The sequence below is a fragment of the Lactuca serriola genome, chromosome 6 (assembly GCF_051521515.1).
Source record: "Lactuca serriola cultivar US96UC23 chromosome 6, Lser_US96UC23_V15, whole genome shotgun sequence".
Taxonomy (NCBI): Eukaryota; Viridiplantae; Streptophyta; class Magnoliopsida; order Asterales; family Asteraceae; genus Lactuca; species Lactuca serriola.
Window position 1 is genome coordinate 54,104,224 of NC_136413.1, and position 17,501 is coordinate 54,121,724.

Genomic DNA, 17,501 nt, shown 5'->3' on the forward strand with positions numbered 1-17,501 from the left:
AAATTTCATTAAAATAATTTTTAGCCTTAGGTATCTAAATGAATGTTGTAGATATCATTAAACCGTGAATGTACATAAAAAAGAACGTCCAAATCTGACTTCGTGTGAGGAAGTTATGATTTTTTCTAAGTTTCAGAGTAGCGGTAGACTGCTAAAAACTCGAAATAGATATCGAGCGATATTTAGTAGACATGAACCAAATGAGAATTGAAGATCTCGAAAATAGTAATACAACGGTAAAAAGACAGACGAAAACGGACATCGGATGAAGAAGTTATGAATTTTTAACGGTCTTTTCCTCTCCCGGCCTATTAAAAATATATAATTAAAAATAAATTCAAAATTTGCCAACGAAGTCTAAATGAAATTTGTATATTATATTCTCACCTATGTGTGGATATAAAGAACGTCAAAAACAGAGCTCGTAAGCGAAAGTTACGCATTTTAGAAAATTGGGGCACACAAACCGAGGGGAGTACGCTCCAGCGTACTCAGTGCTCGGCCTCAGATCGACCACGTCCCCCGCTACCCTCTAGCCTGTCCCATCTGAAGTCCAGATTCCAAAGAGTGCGTCATGCATGACGTACGCCTAGCGTACGCGAATACGCCCAACGTACGAGGGCCAGTCCCACCCCTATATAAAGGGTGCGAGGCTTCCGACTTCTTTAGCTAATTCATAACATTTTTCCCGTATTTTCTCACTCTCGAGCCTCCCAAAACTATCCCGATGTACCGGTTACGTATTCAAGCTACGAAGATGGTCTGAAGGTCCAAAAATCCAGAGAAAATTTCCATTTTCCGGTCGAAGTGCTGCCTAAGAAAAGTCTCGTTTTCTTAAATTCATCCCACTTACCAGGTGAGTACATACCCCTATATTTTCACGTTTTTACTATATTTTAGGGGGATAAATACAAGTGAAACGCAAGAGATACTTATGTTAAAACGCAAATCGTTACATACAATTTCAAATGCTTTATCTACATTTTGTGTATAAATGTTAAATACGTAAAATAACGTTATTACAAATGTTATACTTTACATGCAAAGTTGGTAGCACACTAAGGGTTATCATTGAAATGAAACACACCTTTGAAAAACTATAATAGCTATAGTTTATGAGATATTCATGATATTTTACACTCTATGAACACTATAGAAAGGAAATACTTACATTTACAAGAACATGGACTTTTCATACGTATATCTATTTGATACAAACTTTTGTGAGACATTTAACCTCACATACTTTCAAGTATGCATTTCAAGTCCTGTGTTATAAACCATAATCTCCTGTAAGGAGAGCGTGATTCTTGTGTATAGATTTATACGGGATTGACAATCCCGAATCTAAATTGTTAGCTACAGTTGGACCGACAGGTCTGGGGTGACAACGTCATATCATTCCAACGCCTGAAGAACGTTGTGATAGGCAGTCTGGGTCAATAGTACGGTTATAAAAATCACATGAAGTATTAAAACATTTGATTTACGGGGCTATCAAACACCTTAGTGTTTATATATACATATATAAATCTACTTACACTATTTTAGGTATGGAAAATACTTATGCATTCCGATTTTTGGAACTTTTATAAACTTCCATTCATTTATAGAAATATTGAATTTTCTAGAAACAAACTCGGTTACTTTATACAAAAAGACATAATTCTTATACAAAAATTCTTATGAACTCACCAACTTAATTGTTGACACTTTTTCAAAACTACTTGTATTTCTAAGGGATTCAGTAATATAGGTAAACCACAGCTTTTGGGGAAGGAACGCTAAGGCATAAAATTTCAAACTTATTATATCATCATAATGTAATTTCTTTTGAAACATGTATTACAATCAACCATGTAACTTTTTAAATTATATTTATGATAGTTGTGTTTGCTTTCTTTACTATTTACTCAACTGTTATGATAATACATAAAGTCATCCGTCCTCGAACGATTCCGCCGTTCTGGTTTGGGGGTGTGACATGTTGAATTTTGGTCAAACTAAGGGTTTTGGACTATAGAATGAGAGGGGTACTCTTTATTGATGTTTGGTGCCATGTAGGATTAGTCTTTGCTGGTTGAGAGTTTTGGTGTTTAGCTGCTACTTGCGAGGTAAGTCCTTTCACTATACTTGGATGTGTGGTAGTGTGTGCATGTTGACCAGTTGAGTCTTATCTACTGATTGCTGCTATATGTGAACTGAGTTTTTGATAACTCCTAGACTGCTGAAAGTCCATGGGATTGCTGATAGTCCCCAAGATTGCTAGTAACCCAGGTGGTATGTTGTTAATCCATAGGACGTGTCGTTTGCCCACTGGGATTGTTGATAGTCCCCAAGGTTCCTGATAACCCATAGTTGATTGTTATGTTGTTTCGTATGAGATATTTTGGGGAACTCACTAAGATTTGGGCATACAATTGTGGATTAAATATTTTGAAGCTGCTTACTATACGACGAAGGCATGACTGTACATACACATCAACAACTTTATGATTCAAGATTTTGCATTGTCTTTGTAACGACCAAAATTTCAAAACAATTAAAACTTTTCAAAAACCACCCATTTCAATAGCGTTGTTACAAAAAGGTTTTTAATACATTATTTAACAGAGTATTTTCCCAGGTTCATATCATAAAACACCAACGCGAGGAACAGTACGATCACGCCTTTGCCTTGCCACAGACGCCTGAGAACCTGAAAACATAAAACCACAACTGTAAGCCCGAAAGCTTAGTGAGATACCCCCAAAATACCAACCATATATACGCCCTTCCAGGCCGCGACCTTCCGGTCCAAAACATATCGCCTTCCGGCCCATAACATATTGCCTTCCGGCCCATATCATATTGCCTTCCGGCTCATAACATATCGCCTTCCGGCCCTTAGCATAAAATGCTCACATAACATATCAGATCATAAAACAGCCATACATATCGGGTCAAACCCCAGACTAAGCAACCGTGCACATAACATATAATCATATAACAGATCACAGTCAGCAAATCGATCAACAAATCACATAACATATCATTACTCTAACCAAGATACCGGCCTAACCGGTCACTAGCATAACATCACCCTACGAATCAGTCAACATACTAATTACACACATACGCCTCTCCAGGCCATGACCTTCCGGTCCACATCGCAATGCCTTCCGGCCCACAACATGTAATGCCTTCCGGCCCATATTCAGCAATATCATAACAACAGACACTACCCGGATTCCCATCCGATAAAGGGTCGGCCTTGGTGCCGTAGACCCTATAGATATAGTGAGGATAACTCACCTCGAAACTGCCGAATGAACCGATAACTCAAGCTGCTCCGATCACCGATACGATCTCCACCTCTGGACAGCCACCAATGCACTGAACTCAAACAATAATCAATAATTACCGAAATACCCCTCGAAATCACTGGTCAACCCTTGGTCAAAGACAAGGTCAAAGTCATCCCCTGACTGACCCTACTCGCCGAGTCAACCCGATGACTCGCCGAGTTCCCATACTCAGAACTCCACTCAATCCGCGACCTAACTCGCCGAGTCCCACAACTTCTGAGTCCTCTCGTACACAACTCACCGAGTCATCCCTTGACTCAACGATTCTCGACTCAACCAGAGAATATCGGAACTCTTCGACAAGACTCGCCGAATCCAAGAACAGACTCGCCGAGTCTATGGCTATCTTCAACCTACTCGCCGAGTTGTTCATACCACTCGCCGAGTTCCAAGCCATCTTCATCCAACTCGCCGAGTTGTTCTTCCAACTCTCCGAGTCCCAGCTCATCTTCAAACAGCTCGTCGAGTACACTCATGTGACTCGCCGAGTACCACCGGTCTGAATCCATACAGAAGCACTCCAAGCCATGCAATTTATCCAAAACATAGATCTAGTTTCCTACAACCCCTTTATCACGTAAAGTGGCAAACTTTACGTGAATCCAACGAGATCTAGGCTATTTGCATAATGGTTTAGGGTTTTGGACATGTAAGCTTCACTAAACACTCCAACACAGGAACTTTCATGCTCTCTGATTCTTTTCCACTCTAGATCTGAGGTAGCAACCTCAGATCTAACCTCTAGACTTCCAATTCCACCCATAGACAAGTTCCCACAAACCCCAAAATGAAGAAATAACATAACAATAGCCCAAGAACGAGATATTACCTCCAATGGATGCCCAATCTGCAATGCAATTCGATTCCAAGCAAAGCCCCTAGCTCCAAGCCTTCAATCTCTCAAAATTCCTTCAATAATTACTTCTCCAAGCTCCAATCCACTCAACAATGGTGCTTCTCCGCGATTTAGGGTTTTCTGGGGCTCAAGGAGTGATAAAGAGGCTGGGAGGAAAACATAATGTTCTTTATATAGGGCTCAACCCCGGGAATTAGGTTTTTCTCCACTCAGCGCCTACTCGCTGAGTCCTCCTTACCGACTCGCCGAGTCGGCTACTTAACACGCGACCCAGTCGTGACTCTACTCGCCGAGTCTATCCATGGACTCGTCGAGTCACTCTTCCACAACTTACTCTTTTAGCCCTTCAACTCTACTCTTGATATTTCAGGATGTTACAGTCTTCGTTATAACTCTGATTTTTGAATAATGGTTTATGGAAAAATGACTTATCCTGAATGTAACTTTATTAAAAATGGATGTTATATTATGTTAAAAACAAAAAAGTTAGCGTGGGTTTTTGGTACATTACAATTTGGTATCATTGCCCTGGTTTGAGGGATTTGGATGAACATTGGTGGGATTCCAAACTCAAACTATGTAACTGAGAGTTTTACAGATCATTTTTGGAAAATATTCATTTCAATAGAAGAAAAGATAAGTTACGATGTGTACAGTCAGCCGGAGCGCCTAAAGTTATTTCCCAAAATATGCATACTGAATTTATATGCTGTGATTGACTTGCTATTATGTGTGTTATAGTATTATGTGTATTCTATAAGACAGGCTAAGGTTCAACCCATGGTTGCATGCTAGAGTGCCTGCTAGGAGAGATGCATATTTGTGTGTGCTATGTGAGTTGTTAGTGATGCATGTGTAGGCCAAGGATCCTCATGAATTATGTGTTAGAATTTCATGATCTTTATAATCCCTTTTACCTAATGGTTTTTCTGCTCTAATGTTGCTTGCTTTGTGTTATGTGAAAGTTATATTAATGTTGGTTAGTTATTAAGTGAATACGTTAAGTTACATGCCACAAGAATTAAAAAGTTTTAGAATGTTTGATTTAACCTATTGTGTAGCTCTTGTTTGATTCTATCCGTTGTAGTGCAAGATCATTTATTTGGAGGATTGTTTAACCCTTGTTGCATGTAATTGTATTCTTAGGATAGTTAGTTGACATTGGTAGAAGTTTCTTTCGCAACTGATAGCAGGGTGAAGGTCAATATTCCTAGTGATCTCAGGGGAGTGCTAGAGTGTGTTAATGCAAGCACTTGTGAATGAGGAAGTCTAATATGAGAATCTAGGAAGTTTATGATGGATTTCTAATTAAGATTTTAGGTATGTTGATACACTTGACAGTGGAAGAGTTTCTAGAAAATCATTCTAGTTCATGGTCATATGTGAGAAGAATCCTTGAGGGAGAGAGTCTAGGATGAGCGGTAGTGTGTGTGCCTACGGTGGCACGTGTAACTGAGATTGATAGTGGTGTGGTGTAGTGACTTAGGGACATTAACACGCTTCTTGGGACATGTATGAATATGTGTGGAAGGTAGTAGGGACCCATATTGTTGAAAGAACAAGATTTGTATAGGATTTAAGAAGTGTAAAAAAAAGGTTTCTAAGAAGCTAGTTGAGGGTAGATAGTGTAGTATAACACTAGTGTTAATTGCATTCATCCCCGTCGATGTCGTTCTGTCGGCTTTGATTGTGCAAAATAAGACCGGTAATTGTTTGGGCCTGAGTTTACGTGACATTTTGTATCTGGTTTGTACAGACTTGTAAGGTTTAGCTAATTCAGAGAAATTGATGACATTGATCGAAGTAGTGCCAGTCTGAGTTGCAGAACTCAAGAAGGAAGTTGTTGTGATGATCAACTCGAGGATTGCATCCTGAAGTTGGGTGGTTAGCCGATGGCAAGGGATGTTACTTGTTACATCGGGGGTTTTGTTTTGCTACCTCTTGTGCTTAAGGGAGGAGAGAGTTGTTGTAGGTTAGTCGATGGTTAATATAGGATTTGGTGATCTCCTCACCAGTTCTGCTGACGGAAGGTAAATTCTGGCTTAAAGTAAATCATCTCTGTGTTATAGCGAAATGATATTTGAGACATGGTTGTTCTTGTTTTTCGAAGGACAAGGTGAAGGTCGTGTCGTAGATGGAATACATAACATCGATTCTGGGAGATCGAGTGTATTTAGAGAGACATAAAATTGATCCTGTTCTTGCAAAAATAGTTTTGTGGAGGTGTTGAGTTTTTTAGAGTTATGTTTTGAGCATCTATGGGGGTATTCTTAAAGTTTCAATGGGAGGATGAGATTGTGGATCAACTCTCCAAGTGTAAGGTTTCATGTGCGTAAGTTCAGTTCCATTGGGTGCTAAGTCTATCCAATGGTGTTCTTTCTAATTTCGCTAAGTTTAATGGGTGATAATGGGAGAAAGGTCTCTGAAGTCTCCATATGAGATTTGAATATTTCTTGTTTATAGTTTCATCTTGTGTTGTGATATTCATCCTGAAAGTCAGGTCGGGTATGTTCATGGTTAAGCCGGTCTCTCACACTTTAGGGTTGCAGACGTCAGTCGATGATGGTTCGAACCCTAAGTGGGGGAGAACTAGGTATTCTGCTTGGAGAATCATTCGATGGTCTGATTTTTATGGTTTCATTTCAATAGGTCAGAGTAATCTGCAGCCTAGGGATATTAGATATTCGTTCAGGTTTTATGGATGCATTAGGGAAAGATGTGGGCAATCATCAAAGTATTCGTGATCTGGAAGTTTCTTGTTGCATTCCTCAGCGGTCTGCTGGAGTCCTCCATGGACATGGAGAATTGAGGTTTGGTCAGATCTTGGGTACAAAGTAATTTTCCGTTAGGTGTGTGTGTTGCCCTTGCAGCAGCAAGCTAGTGGGTATGGAATTGTTGTGGTTCGTAGTTCCTTTGTGTTAACTCCATAAACCTGGGTGAAGGATCTTAAACCATTCTAATTGTGTATCGGGTATGGGAAGCTTGGTTAGCCCTTAATATCGGTTTGTTATTTTTGGTTGAGTTGGGTAATGGTTGATTGGTCTCAGGGTTTGTTGAGGTTATTCAAAGGTTTCAAGCGACATTAGTTGAGGGTGCATTTGATGCATCAACCCTTAGTCAAATTTAGTAAAGTTAGTATCTTGGCATTTGTGTAGGTGTTTTACCGACTTCTAGGTTATGAAATTGTGGTCCCTAACGGGATTGAGATTTCATCTAGCCTTAGTTATTGGAAGATTGGATATCAGAGAAATGTTGTTCAGTTTTTTAGTTATCATCGTGGTTACACAAAGTTCGGTTTGGCAGGTCGATTCAGTTGGGTTGGTTTTTGGATTGATTCGACCAGGATTTTTAGCAGCATTTCTGGATATTTTTTTGTGTTCTTCTTTGATATTGGAAGTTTTATTGGTTTTTTCTCATTGATGGGAGTTTTCCATCTTATTCAATGTGTGGTATCTTGTGGTGGTAGTTAGAAGAATGCGTCTAATAGCAGTTAAGGTTCATCGCATCGTTCAATTCGTTGGTATGTCACCTTTTGGGTAAGGTTATAATTAAGAAGGAACATAGTCAGCTGGGGAAGCATTATGTTTCCTCCTAGAGGGTGTGAAAAATTGTGCTTTCTAGTTGGAACGAGAATTCATTTGTGCATCTAGTGCTGGTTGGGTGTGGTCATGTTTTATTTGGCGATGTAACGGTGACTGTGGATTGTGAAAGAGTGTGTGTTTTAGGATGCTATGTATCCTATATTTCTGGCAAGTGTTGATTGGGATGTTGAATGGGTTCCTACTGGTCGGTGAAATGATGGCAGTGCGTCTTTAGACCCATTGGATGTGGTTGGGAGTCTTCATGCTTATGTTCAGATGATGGAAAGAAAGGTGAGGAGCTGTGAGCTTCTCATCCCAATGTCTGGATGGCGTTATGGCATTTAATGAGACACCGTGGATTTCACTTTTGTGAGTGGTCTGGAAGATGTGTAGTGAGACCCATCTGTTGGTTTTTTATTTCTATGGAATAGTCGGGAGTTTGCGCAGTATAGTGCTGTCATTAGTGGCTCAATGACCGGAAGGTTGAGTCGAGCCGTTGTAGGGTGTTGACTTGCTGGAAAAGTCATGATGGTATGTTAGCAGCTCATTATTGGGATTCTTATTAGTGGACTCATGTTCGTTTTGCGATGAGGTTTTGTGTGATCTCTCTACCTAAGTTAGCTATGCTATAGTGGTGTGCATACTAGACTAGCCGAGTCTTAGTAGCTGATTGCTCCATGTGAGATATGTATGTTTTCTTGTACACTGTACTTATGATTGACTCATGCAATAGTTTTTGACACTTGCTATTTGCTTGTTTCATTTTCTATGTGTTGGTTCAGGCTCTTTAAGAGTGTGTCCTGGTGAGTGGGGGAACTTCCTTTTGGGTAGTTTTCATTTTAGTTATGTTGATACAACTTGGACATGTCTTGTTGGTAATCATGATGTTTTGAATTATCATACATAACTGGTTTTTGATTTTGGTTGTTTTGATTTTAAACGTAACATTAGTGATTGTTTTGGAAATAATTGGTTTACAGACTTTTGTTGCTAATTTCCGTTAAATGATGTTTTAAAATTAAAAAAATTGGTGAAAATCACGGCGTTACTTAAAACCAAAAACAAAAACTGTATTTTCATCATCTTCAAACATATCTACCCCATAATCATATTTCATATGTCTTTTTATGTCATCGATAAACCAAACTACACTAGAAAGACACATATCTTGCAGTCATTGTATGGAGACCTTCAAAGATATGTAAACCAGAGTTGATTTAGATCCACTTTGACTTGGTCCACCTGGTCCACTAGGCTTACTTAGGCATTGATATATGGTGTGCCCAATTTGGTTAAAAATGGTATATTTTTGTGGAAAGCATGCCCTTGACACGGAATGCCTTTTGTACCCACTTAGTTCATTTTTTGGATGATCATAAGGCCTGATTTCTATGAATTTAATCTCATTTGTTGTTACTTCAAAGTTTGGTATTGTTGTTGCTCTCACAACCCTCTAAAAAGGTTTGAAATATTGTTCACATTTAAATATTTTGTTGAAGTTAGCTAGGATAGGCCTAGCACATAATCATTTTTCCACATCAGGTAGTATTTCTTTATATCTTCTATTAATCATTGATGAAAACAATAGAGTGGTTAATGTATGCATGATCAAAATAATTGAATCAATAGAATGGTAAATGATATACCTTGTGTCCATCTAGGAGTATTGTAATGTCACGACCATTTCCTTTCAGTGTCTTCCATCAGATGGTCCAAAGGCCATTTCCATTTTCTCTTATTCTCAACATTTATTATTCCCCAAACTAAAGGATAAATGTAATTATTGGTATCCCTTCCTACTATTGATAGGAGCTCCCCTCTACATGTGCCCTTTAGAAAGTAGCCACCAATTCCAATGACCTTTATGCATTCATGTAATGTAAAATCTTTCAAAAACCACAATATCATCAAGCTACAACTCTAAATACACCTCAACATGAGAAACTGGAGTCGCCCTTCTATTTTTAGTTACATAATCCAACAATTTTGCATAGTGTTCTTTCAAACTTCCCTCAATTTCAGATAACGCAAACTTTTTTTGTATTCCTACACTAACCAACATTCACATTAATGTTGAATCTCTTAGATACTTAGGCTTTCATATCCCTCAAACTCATTTTTTCATCTCCAAAATGTAATTCCGAAACTGTTTCCATATCCACTTATATGTTACAACTGACCGAAGTTTGAATGCCCTTGAGGACTTGTACTCTAGTATAAGGGGCTTAATTTGAAAATTTATTTCCTCTTTCATACGTAGGATGCAAACAAACTAAAAGGGTATGTTGAATTCTTTCATATACAACACCTAACTAGAAACCTATCCATTTCATTATTTTTAAACCACCAGCTATAGCCATTGGCTACAACATAGTTTCTAAGAGAGAATTTTGTTGGATTAATTTCTAAGTCCATAACTATATTTGGTATGTACTTGACCCGACCCGACATGGTCCATTTGGGCTGCACTTCACCGACACAATTTATATGGATAGTCTTTTGAGAATAGTATATTTATGATTTATATTAATATATTATAAGTTCTAATATATTAATGTGGAATCATATTATTTAATTAGTATTGATCAAGAATTAATTTATATATATGGAATGGGCCAAGTTCATTTAGGTTGGGCTAAGCTATCATGGATAGTCCATGGAGTTTTTGATGGGTTTTATACAAACAATACTATGTGTGCATGCAACCCTAGATTTGGATCTATGTTTTGCTATTAGATACACAACATTATGAACACAAGAATAAAACCCTAAAGTACAATGCTATTTTCAAAATTAATATACAAGGTTAGATTACATACCTCTTGTTGTTATATTGCAATAACAACTTAAATCTTCAAACCCTAAGTCTTGAAAGCAAGCACCACAAGTGTAATGCCTCTAATGGCTCACAAACACCACAAGCAATTGGAGAGGCTATAGAGAGAAAAGGGAGGAGGTAGAAATCGTCCTTAGATGCTCTAGGGATCAAGTGGACGAAATTCTAAGGCCTTAGGGGTCTTTATATAGGGTTGGGATTAGGGTTTCAATCCTTATCCTTATCTAGTTACTTGCCCACCAAGCAACCACAAGATAAGCCTTGAAAACCCTTATCTCTTGGACCTTGGACGATTTTAAGGATATCCTTATCCTTGAATTCGTCCATCCTTTAATAAGGATAATTATTGCCCTATCTTGCAACTATCTCATAATTACAATTCAGCCCCACTAGTTTAATTAATTACACTTGATCACAAAATTAATTCCTAATTAATTATTGACCAATATTAATTAAACAACTATTATTTTTCCTTTAATATATAATTCTTATAACATATTAATAAATCATAATAACCTCTCTCTCTATTTAATTTCTCTAGTCAAGTTGCTTTGGTGAAGGCAACCCAAAAGGACCATGCACAACCGGGTCAAGTACATACCAAATATGGTTACGGGCTTAGACACTAATCAAACAGTCTCCCACTTGGATAAGTCTAGTAACCACAAATGTAACGTGCAACTCGATTAGCAATCGTAGCTCTCAAAGACGCTGTCAAACTCTGATCTTATCAGTAACCTGTCCTTTAGATAAGGGATCGTATAGTCCTCTGTTTAGATATTATGCGGACAATTCTATGGAATCTTTTGTCCAGCAGTTGGTTTCTCGATCTCAGATTTATTCGACATAGAACTTAATCGAACACATCAATTTAGTTCTGACTGGGCCTGGCACATAAGTCAAATCAAATCATCGAGCGGACGAGATATCGCTTTTACCCTCTTAAGATAAAAGTAACAGATAAACTTCAACTTATATGCATTTACTTATTCATTAATCAACTATACACAACAATGCGTTTTATAACATCAAGTTACTGATGCGGTTTCGCATTATCAATGTACAACCAATTAACAAATAACAAACCATATATCTAGGTTTTAAGAACATATGATATTATTGTCTTGCGATCACCCTTTTATCACATTCCATAAGGTGATCCCAGCAAGCGCGGGTTTGTTCCAATGCTCAAAACTATTTCATAAGCAATCATGAACGTTGTAACAAACTTTTGCTATGTCTAATACCATTTAGACAATCTACACACCAATTCATGACAATCTTCATTCATACCTACTTCCAACATATGAATGATTGTGGACAGTTTGAATAATTCGATTATTCTTAATAAACTCAATTATTCTGGAAGTCAAAACATGCAAATTGAAACAATAATTAAACAATTAACATAAGACAGTAACATTACTCATAAAATGTTAACTACATTTATCTATTATATGTTTCTAATACTATCTAATCTAAACTAATATCATCCTTCAGCCCAATACTCCTAGCATGCTGCAAGTGCTTAACCCTGCTCAGTCCCTTCATAAGCGGATCTGATGGGTTATCTTCTGATGATATTCTCTTAACCACGAGTTGTCCTTCTTCTACTCGATGTCTAATAAAGTGATATTTCCTGTCGATATGACGATATCTACCATGATCCCTCGGTTCCTTGGTCAAGGCAACCGCTCCTTCATTATCACAGAAAATTTCCATAGGCCCCTTTATGGCAGGTACAACTCCAAGATCACCGATGAAGTTCTTCAACCATATTGCCTCCTTCGACGCTTCGCTCGCTGCAATGTACTTTGATTCGCACGTTGAATCAGCTACGGTTTTCTGCTTGGAACTTTTCCAAGTAACTGCTCCTCTATTCAAGTTAAAGACCCAGCCCGACTGCGAACGGTAGTTGTCCCTGTTGGTCTGAAAACTGGCGTCACTATACCCTTACACCTTCAAGTCATCACTCCCTCCGAGGACTAAAAACCATTCCTTCGTCCTCCGAAGGTACTTAAGGATATTCTTTACCACAATCCAATGGGATCTGCCAGGGTTCCCTTGATATCTACTAACCATGCTCAAAGCAAAGGCTACATCAAGGCGAGTACAAGTCATAGCATACATGATTGAGCCAACTGCAGAAGCATATGGAACTCGGCTCATTTTTGCTATCTCAGCTTCGGTACTCGGACTTTGAGTCTTACTCAACTTGGCATTACTTTGTATCGGTAATTCTCCCTTCTTCGAATTTTCCATACTAAAACGTTTTAGTACTTTATCTAAGTAAGTGTTCTGACTAAGTCCTATTAGTCTCTTACTTCGTTCTCTTACTATCCATATTCCCAACATATAGGAAGCCTCTCCGAGGTCCTTCATAGCGAAACACCTCCCGAGCCAGGACTTAACCTCCTGCAGTGTCGGGACGTCGTTTCCTATGAGTAGTATGTCATCAACATACAAAACGAGGAAGCAAACTATACTCCCACTGGCTTTGACATATACACATGATTCATCTTCGCTTCGTAAAAATCCAAACTCTTTGACTTTCTCATCGAAACAAAGATTCCATCTGCGAGATGCTTGCTTATGCCCATAAATGGACTTCTCAAGCTTGCACACTCTATTCGGATGCTTCGCATCGACAAAACCCTCTGGCTGAGCCATGTAAACATCCTCAGCCAACTTCCCATTAAGAAAAGCGGTCTTGACATCCATTTGCCATATTTCATAATCATGAAATGCAACAATGGCTAGCATCACCCTAATAGACTTTATTTTCGCAACTGGTGAGAAGGTCTCATCATAGTCAACTCCGGGAGTTTGAGTGAAGCCCTTCGCAACCAATCGCGCCTTATATGTGTGTACATTTCCATCCACGTTGGTCTTCTTCTTGAAGATCCATTTGCACCCAACGGTCTTACGTCCGGGCACATTATCAACCAAATTCCAAACTTGGTTATCATACATGGATTGAATCTCGCTGTCCATTGCCTCCTTCCATTTCGCAGACTCTGGGCCTGTCACGGCTTCCTTATAGCTTTTAGGTTCATCTAGATTTATTAGTGTACCATCACTAATATACGTGTCCCCTTCGGTAGTAATATGAAAACCATATAACTGGGGTTGAACTCTAACTCTTTCGGAACGTCTTAGAGGTAAGGACTTGTCAATTGGTTCAACCGGAGTTTCCTCCTCGGGTTGAGTGCCAGCGGTAGAGGTTCCTTCATCACTCGACTCTTGAATCTCTTCAAGCTCGATCTGCCTCCCACTATCTCCTTGGCTTATGAGTTTTCGCTCTCGGAAAACCCCTCTCCTTGCAACGAAGACAACATTGTCACTCGGTCTATAGAAGAGATATCCAAAGGATTTCTGCGGGTAGCCGATGAAAATACATCGCTCACTATGAGGTTCGAGCTTGTCGTGAGTATCTCGTCTTACGAAAGCCTCGCAACCCCAAACCTTAATATGTGCCAACGAGGGAGCTTTCCCTTTCCACATCTCGTGAGGTGTTTTGGCAACCTTTTTCGTAGGGACTAGGTTAAGGATATGGGCGGCAGTCTCTAAGGCATACCCCCAGAAAGAGATAGGTAGTGAAGCACGACTCATCATAGAACGAACCATGTCCAACAAGGTTTGATTACGCCTTTCTGCCACACCATTCAACTGTGGTGTCCTAGGTGGCGTTAATTGCGAAATGATTCCACATTCTTTAAGATAGTCGTGGAATTCAAGACTTAGGTACTCTCCTCCTCGATCGGATCGAAGCATCTTGATTTTCCTGCCCAATTGATTCTCCACTTCATGTTTGAATTCTTTGAAATCTTCAAACGTTTCTGACTTTTGCTTGATTAAGTAAATATACCCATATCTACTATAATCATCGATGAAAGTCACATAGAAGCAGTTCGCATCCTTTGTGGTGGATCTAAAGGGTCTACATACATCGGTATGTATGAGACCCAACAAACCCTCACCCCTTGCACAAGAACCAGTGAAGGGTGACTTGGTCATCTTTCCAAGTAAACAAGACTCACACGTGTCATCTTCCCTAAGGTCGACTGACTCCAACACTCCATGCTTTTGGAGTTGGGCTATGCGCTTCTTGTTGACATGTCCAAGACGACAATGCCACAAACATGCTTTATCCATACTATTGGACGAATCCATGCATAAAACATCATTTCCTAGGTTATCTATAATCATAACAGTTTCATAAATTCCATTACATGGCATTGCTTCAAAATATAAGACACCATTCAGATAAGCATAAATTAAACCATTCTCATTATTAAAAGAAAATCTAAATCCTTGTCTAAACAAACCATGAAACGAAATGATGTTTCTTGCCATTTTTGGCGAGTAGCAACAATTATTTAAATCTAAACATAAACCATTACTAAGCACTAAAGAGTACACTCCAATCTTGGTCACATGCGACGATCTTCTGTTCCCCATGATTAGATTTATTCTTCTATGCTGCACATCCCTATTTCTTCTTAGTCCCTGCAATTCAGAAAAAATGTGGTAAGCATACCCGGTATCAAGAACCCAAGAAATAGCATGAGATGAATCATTAGATTTAATTGTATAAATACCTGCGAAAGATGGCTTGATCTTTCCTTCCTTGATAGCTTGCAGGTATTATGGGCAGCTTCTCTTCCAATGCCCTATTTTGTGGCAATGGTGGCACTCTGCCTCCTTTGGGTTAGGACAGGGTTTAGCAGGATCAACTTTGGTCCCACTAGAAGAGGCACCATCTCGGGACTTAACCTTGCGATGGTTCTTAGACGAAGCCTTCCTCTTCTTTCCTCTTCCTTGCCCAATGGCCAAAACAGGAGCAGCGGGTGGATTGGGAGTCGGTGCAACAGACTTGTCCTTGAGGTTGCTCTCAGCAACCCTTAGGAGACCTTGGAGTTTGCTTAGGGTGACCTCTTCTTTGTTCATGTGGTAGGTCATCCTAAATTGGTTGTAACACGGAGGTAAGGAATGAAGCACCATGTCGATAGCCAAATCTTCCCCAAAGTCGACATTCAACTCAAAAGCAGTCATTTCAGCCGGAGTAGCGATTTTTGGATTGATCTTCTCGAGCTTCTCATCAAGGACATACTCCTTGTCCTCGTAGCGAGCAATTGTGCGAATGTATCTTATCCATTCGCTAAAGTTCGTTCCATCGAAAGTCACCTTTTGGCAAAGGCTCATCAATGTGAATGAACTAGCAGCAACGTTGTTTGCGTTCGACAGCTACAAATAGAAATGACAAAGATAGATTAGAATTTGAATCCCTAATTATCACCCAATAAGAAAACTAGGGCTAGGATCCATCAACAATATTTACATATTAGAAAAGGGATGCCGTAATCCAATATGCAAACAATTTGAAGGTAAGTGAATGACGATTCACTAATTCTCCACCATGAAAAACATAACATTAAGTTCTAAATGTATTGAGAATTCCTAGGTTTCGATGAGATTCATTGAACTTTTCAATGACATGTTTAAATCTCGATATGCCCCTCTCGTTTGTGACTGGGATACCGAGGATCACAAAGTGGGTGTGAATAACCATGCAAATCTACACGGTGCCTTCATTGTAACAATCACCTATTCGATGTGCCGGTAAACCACATACGCTCCACCGAACTATGATAAACAATGAATCACCCTTTACCACCTTTGCTTAGAACCAATTAGTGTGCCGGTAAACCACGCACGCTCCACTAACTTCTTAGCAAGGCTGTAAAGTGTAATTTCATGGGATTGCATCAATTCACTTTTCCTAAAGTAACTAGGATTGGGAATTTTGAAAAACATGTAGTTACTTTGTATTCTTATATTATACTTTTAATGAGGAGATGAGGTTGCCCTATCCTACCCGTTCGGCTAACGACCCTCCACTAGTCAAGCAAGCGGTGGGTGTGAGTGTACACCCATTAAGCGGCATTTTATAGGCAGCAACCTTATACCCACCTTATAGACCGACTTCGTGAATGAGGCCTACTAATGGTAAGACTAGCATTTTAATTATACATATATATATATATATATATATATATATATATATATTTATTAAGCTTGTAATAATATAATAGTATATGGTGTATTTTAAACATTTCAAAATACTAGGGTTTTAATCTACAATTTAAAATTTTCAAAATTTAATACCATTTAAATTAAAATTTTAAATATTAAAACTTTTGATTTAATAATTATCTTAAATTAAACTATTAATTTAAATTATCAAATCATAAGGGATTATCTAAATCATAAGGATAATTACCATTTAAACATTTAAGTTATCCTAATCCCTTAAATCCCTTCTAAATTTCGAAAAATAGGGATGGGATAATTCAAGATCTTTAATTACCATATTTAACTATTAAAGGATAATTACAAGATATGAGATCATCCAAATACCTAAAATTTAGGATCTTATCTTGGGGAAGGAGGCAAATCTCGAAATCTTAGGGTTTGCAAACCCTAGATCTCAAAATCTTGGATTAATGGAAAGGATTCAAAAAACCTTTCTACAATTTTCACAAATTAGGGTTAGGAAACCCTAATCTCGAAATTTTCATGCCTCCTAGGGTTTATTGGCTATAAACCCTAATTTGTCAAGTTCATACAATTGTATAATGCTAATTAAAAACAATTTAACCAATGGCTCTGATACCACTGATGAGTTTTATACAAACAATCCTATGTGTGCATGCAACCCTAGATTTGGATCTATGTTTTGCTATTAGATACACAACATTATGAACACAAGAATAAAACCCTAAAGCACAATGCTATTTTCGAAATTAATATACAAGGTTAGATTACATACCTCTTGTTGTTATATTGCAATAACAACTTAAATCTTCAAACCCTAAGTC